Source organism: Erithacus rubecula, assembly GCF_903797595.1.
Source record: "Erithacus rubecula genome assembly, chromosome: 15".
NCBI classification, from domain to species: Eukaryota; Metazoa; Chordata; class Aves; order Passeriformes; family Muscicapidae; genus Erithacus; species Erithacus rubecula.
The window spans coordinates 7,719,911-7,726,190 of NC_136667.1; the positions used below are offsets into that span (position 1 = coordinate 7,719,911).

The 6,280-nt window shown below is 44.9% G+C and overlaps 1 long non-coding RNA gene across 1 annotated transcript; it reads right to left on the reverse strand.

Annotated features, from left to right (window-relative positions):
* Positions 1-2,624: 2,624 nt before the first annotated feature.
* Positions 2,625-5,228, reverse strand: LOC306808388. Its single transcript, XR_013776016.1, has 3 exons — positions 5,009-5,228; positions 3,211-3,256; positions 2,625-2,746 (listed from the first exon to the last, which is right to left on the reverse strand). It is a non-coding gene; the product is annotated as an uncharacterized lncRNA (long non-coding RNA).
* Positions 5,229-6,280: the final 1,052 nt, after the last annotated feature.

A 6,280-nucleotide genomic window follows, 5' to 3' on the forward strand; every position in this document is an offset into this window, starting at 1 on the left:
GATATGGGTTGATTTTTTTCATGGTGGTTGGTGCTGGGGATCTTCAGCTGCTGGATTAACCTCAGAGCAGGGCATTGCAGGGGAAGCAGGAGGCAGTTCTGGAGAGCCCACAGAATGGGTACCAGGTGGGCTGAAGTGGCCAGCGAGCAGGGGAGAGGTGATGAACAGCCAAGGGATAAAGGAAGAAATCCTGCCAGGCTGCAGGGATTGGGAAGCAGCCTTGTGGAGGCAGCTCTTCAGGGGGGTGAGGAGCTTCCTGGCCTGGGCTTATGCACACACACGCTGGTCCACCATGTGCAGGATGCAGCTGGGTTTCTGCACTTCCTAAATAGTTCTGGGATTATTATTATTATTGCTTTTTAATCAGTGCAGGAAATTAATGGAGGTGAGAATGAAAGTGCAAAGGATCTCCTTTGTTATTTCTGATGCAGAACAGCAGGGACATGGAGCTGTTGGATAAACCACAACAACATCAACAATAGCCTTGAAGCTTATTTTTATTTTAAATGTCTACTGACGTCTCTATTAGTTTTCACAGCAGATATCAACATCTATAGCAGAAAAGAGATTTATACCCACTAATAATGAATTTTCTGTTAGCAATGGGACTAACTCTAATACCATTAGCTTTGCCTAACAATAAAACATAGAGGTCACATAGTGCCCTTTGAAAGCTCCGACGTGACTGTTGTACTAAACTCACCACACTGCTCTCCTGCCTGCCAGAGCACACAGCAATGTTAATGTGGTCCTTGGCAGTCTTTAGAGAAAAAGTAAATACTGAACTTCATTAAATATAATAGCACATAATAAGCTGATATTCGTTTACTTAATGCTCATGCTATGAATAGCAGATATTGACCCAAATGTGAGAATAGCCTAATCCAGTGTTCTATCACCTAACATTAATCTTTATCAGCTTTGTGGTCATGTTCAGAGATCTCCCCTGGGTACATTTCCTGGCCACTGCTAAACAAGTAAATTGCTCCTACTGTCTATAATTAAGGACATATATTCAGCAGCAAAGAGGCACAAATGGAAGTGTACAGCAGGAAATTGCTGCATCCTGAGTTACACTTCACATAGACCATGATGGCAGAATAAGACACACTCCCTGCTGGCAAGGAAAAAGCAGAAAAGAGAATGAGAGTGAATACTGACAAGATGCAGAGCAGCCTCTGGGGGTGCCCCAGGGTTATCACATCAAATACTTTGATAAAGCAGCAAACAATCCTGATCTGAGAGAGATCAGGCTCATTTGACCCCAACACCACTGTCATTCCAGCTTTTACTGTTTGCATTGACACTTCTCTGCTACCACCACCACACCACCACCTCTCTCCCCATCTCTGTGCTCTGTCAACACCACTTCTTGCACCAGAGAGTAAAGCTCATTCCCAGGAATGGGGCAGGTGGTTCAATGAGTGGGACCCCGAGTCTATCAAGAGAAAAAAGCATCATAACAAGTCATTAGAAGTAAATCACAATTATCATCAAAAGTGCATTATTAGATAGATAGACAGATAGAAAGAAAGAAAATTGGGTTAAACTAATCCTAAGGTTTAGGCAGAAAATCATGAAAGCAGGAGAATTCAAAGCTGAGGCTACCACGGCAACCCTGACTCACACCATGGTGGCTGGACATTGCAGCATCTTCTTGGGACTTCCCAGCAAGTGCTGATGTGTGCTCTGCATTTTATGGCATTCTATGGACAGGTAATGGAGCTGGAGAAAGGTGCTGGTGTGGTTGTGGAAGAGAATGCAAGTTTTGAGAGAAGAACTGGAAACCCAGATTTGGAGAGTACCAATACAGGCACAGGTAAATCTGGGCTTACAAGTGAGGTTGCACATGAACTCCTGAGCCCACAGCCCCAGCTAGCCATGGGACTATGAGAAACTGGTCATGAAGACAAAAGTTTTACTAGTGAAGCTTGGAATACTGAAATCCCATCTGTGAACCCTAAATCAGTGGCAGCTCCAGCATGGGTGGTGTCCACAGGGCTACAACTTCCAGGTCCTGCTCTGCCCAGCAGGGACCTCTGTGCAACAGAACAGCTTCCTTTTCCTCCAAGTAAAATTTCTTACAGTCATTGAAGTCCCTTCATGCAACTGTGTCCCATTTGCAGTTATTCTGTGGAGGAATTGAGTCCAAACCAGAGATCAAGGGCTGATAATATCTCAGTTAAAACCAGTTTTACCCACTGGCTGTAGGCCAGGGGAGTCTGGGTCCTCCCTGCACCACATCAGAGAGGCAGTGCCCGGGAGAGCAGCCTCTGGTTATTAAACAGAGGTGTGATGACCAGAAGCTGGAGAAGATGTTTTCTTAGCACCGACTGACTTCATGCTAACTGCATATATAAAGTTATAACTTCCAGACTCCTCAGTGTCTTTAGAAATCAGACCAATTTTTATGAGTGTTTTTAGAATGCAGATGTTTCAGAGTGAATTTTTTCCAATAGAGAAAATGCATGCAACGTAATTCCTCCACTGTAATCTATTCTCTTTCCCTTTCAATATAAGTGTTCTGTAAAATCATGTTAGTAAAAGATACGTATTTGTTTCTCTTTCAACACTTACATTAATTTTGGATTTTTTAAATCTTCACAAGTAACAAATTATCTTTTAAAATATGACAAAATTCACTTCAAAGCAAGCTGCTCTCAATTGTTCCTTACAAAAACAGCCAATGCACTCTCTCTCAGTATGCATGCCAGCATTCATTGCTTTGATCATGATTTTTGGTGAGCTGCAATGAAGAACAAAAGTAGATGTTCAGAGAAAAGCACAACTCCTGGCTCTGCTATACATTGATACACCAAGCCTGATTCATAAAATAGCAGTGCACTTTTAGGCATCTAGAGACAGAGTATAGAGAAAACAAAAATGTAACAATTGTATATGAATCCACTGAGCATCTTCAGACAAAAATAAAACACGGAAATTTGGAGGACAGAGCATTTGCATTGGCAAACTCATCTGCACATGCAGGAACTGTCAGCGTGCCAGGGAGAGCGATTAAACAGCACGTCTGTGTAGTTAAATTGGTTTGTTTGTGAGAGCAGATGATACAGTGCAAGTCAGAGCAGCAGGAAAATTCTTTGAATAGAAAGCCATGCACAGTCTGAGTTTTGAGAGGCCACCTCAAAAGACAGATGGGGCTTTCTCAGCTGTTTCTTAACCCATTCAGCAGGCACTGAGTCTTCACCTCACCTTTGATTTAGTAGCTGTACTTCATCCTGTTTCACACTTTGGGTAACTGACCATAAAAATAACAAGGTTATTTCACTTCCAACAGAAAAGTTTGATGCTCTGCTGCTGGAAGCAGGGAAACCCCCCAGGCACTGCCAGTTTTGCTCAGCCCATCCTGGCTCTTCTCCTTGCCAGGGACCTGTCACTGCTGTTCAGTTCCAGGTACCATGTCCCTACACCTGTGGGATGGAGGCAGGATCCAGGCTGGACATACCCAGTGTTTGGAGCAAAAGAGCACCAACTTCTTCTTCCCACTTTTTGGGCCATGGGGAGGAGCCTCACTGCTGGATTTTCCAGGGGTGGATCTGGCCTTTGCAGAGAAAAAACAAGCCAACCCCTTCAGTTGCATAAAGCACACCATGATGGGCACTGCCAGGCATGGGAAGGGCATCTCCATAAGGAAGGAGTGCAGGGGCTGCTCTCATTAGTTTGCTCAAGGTCTCATCCAACCTGGCCTTGACACTGCCAGGGATTTGACATCCATAACTTCTGTGGGAAACCTGTTCCAGTGCCTCACCATCCTCACAGTAAAGAATTTCTTTACATCTCTACTAGATCACTCTCAGTTTGAACCCATTACTCCTTGAGCATCACTACAGCTCCTAATGAATAACCTGCAGAAAAAATAAGTCAGAAGACCTTCCCCTCTTAATCACAACAGGAAAAGACTGCTCAGTCCATTCAGGGAAAATATTTTCCAGATCTGCTTTTCAGTCATGTAGGATATTTTCTTTCCAACAGCATGCCTCGTGCTGAGCACTTCCCATGCTCCCAGAAAGGAAAGGTATGTGTTATAGCACCATGTGCTCCCTATCAGCCTCACAACCTGCATGAAAACAAACCTGTTTCATAGCTGCTGGTGCAAATAGCCCAGGCACAGGGCTTGCAGTGTGACTTAGTAATCAGCAGCTGGCAAATGCCACTGTCTGTTTCCACACCTGACACAGCCAGCCATGCCATACTTCTCTTCCCTGCCACACCTTCTTCAGGAAACATTTTGATTTATGTATTTTATGTCAGTGTGTTTTCTGTGATTTGATTTGCTATTTATGGGGTTTTCATCACTGTTGTTACCTGGCTGCCCAGGGAAGACTGTGGGAGCTGGGTACAGAGCATTTCCCAGTGCAGATTTTCCACTCCCCTGAGCCTGGAGGTGGGTGTTGGACCACATTCTACCAGTTATCTCTGTGTTTGCATTTCTTAGTGCATTTCTTCACCCCCTTGTGGAGTGATTTGAGTTCCCTCACAGCATTTTACTAGCTGGGATCCTCCCTCCCTCCTCCAGTTTCCCCTGGTTCCTCTCTTTGCCAATACTTGTCCAAGTTGCTCATCCATCCTCATCCTCCTTGTGACCCTCCTGGCACTTTTGCAGCATTTTGGGTGCACTCTGCATGCTCTGTGATTACCCTTCACACAAAGCTGCCTGTGCAAGACAGCTGTCAAGACATCAAACCTCCCAGCAAGCTCCACCTGGGACAGCACAGGGACCAAGGTGACACTGTGTGATGGCTCTGGTGTCAGGTGCCAAGGGAAGGTGACCAAGTCACAGCAGTGCATCAACAATGGTTTGCAGCACTAGGCAGGAGCAGTTCTCACAAAGAGAACCAGAAATTGTGATTTGCATCAATGGCTTGTCAAACAAGTTGGCAAAGAGAGATGCTCCTACATGGTGCTCAAGGTATGCAGCTTTTCCTGTTTCCCTGCCTCTCTCACACCAGCACAGGCTTGGTGCCCAGGATTTTCAACCAAAGGGACTTACCCTGTTTTATCTGACCACTGATGTCATTTACAGTTTCACATAGTTGTCAGCTCTGGTTGTCTTGGTCTCTTCTATTTTCACCAAACTCTGTATCCCCAGGAGCAAGGTCATACAGAGAAGCATCTCCATGCCCCAGCATGCCATGCAGGAAACCCTGGTGTAATTCTTGGTTCAGACAGATTTTTGGGTTTCACTTCAACTGTCTTCATCCTATGGTAGACCTGGGATCAGTAGTTCTTCCAGTACTTGTGCCCCTTGCTTCTCCCTGTGCCCAGAATGCACACAGGAAATCACACACTGACTATGCTGCAGGATGGAATCAGCTCAAAGTTAACACTAAAGAAACAAAAATACTTCTTGCTCTTATTTTTTAAATGCAATGATAAAAGCCAATTTTGCTTTAAAATCTTATGTCCCTAGGTGACCAGATGAATCAGGAGATGAGTGATATTTTGCAGAGGCTGCAAATCTACCCTGTATCTGTCTGCAGTGAATACATAAAGATTTTGTGGGGCCAAGAGGGATCTGCCAGTATCAGCAGTGCTAGCAAATGAGCTAGAAAGCAACAGAGAGGGACTCCTGAGCTTTCTGAGCCTCTGGACCACAAAAGCAGCAGCAAAGTCACTCAAAAAGACACAAGCCTTAATGCTTGAAGTCAGCCTGGCTATGGCAAAAGACTGGAAAACTTCCAAACGTCAGGGTGATTTTGGTAAGATGTTCCTGCTGACACCACAGAGTGCTTGGGACAAGCTGATACGTGAGCTCTGATGTATGGGAGGCCCTGGGAGAAGTCCATGTCAAAGCCAAAGATAAAAACTCCCATTACCTGGTCAGCATCAGAGAGGGCATGAAGAACCTTCAGCTGCTGGGCACAGGGCTCAGCCACGGTGTACTGGGGAAACACAGGGATCAGTTTGTGCTCACTTGGGTGTGAAATGCATAGACTAATGGTTGAGAAGGATATGGAAGTCAGAAAACTATTCAAGTAATTCAGTTGTGTATGATTTTATGTTAGTAAATCTTAGCAAATGTACAATCTGCTATGTAAAGGAATCTGCCATTCATAAGGATTTCAATCTATGATCTTGTCTTCTTCCTCATGTGGGTTTGATTTTGAGGAAACTGGGCTAGGGACAATATAGGACATAAGTTTGAGGATCTAACAGCTCCTTACAGAGCTGGCCATTGCAGTCCCTCCAAGCCAACACATTTCACTTCCATTGCAAGGTGAGATGAGCCGTCACTGCCATCCTGGCGCTCATCCCTGCCTGC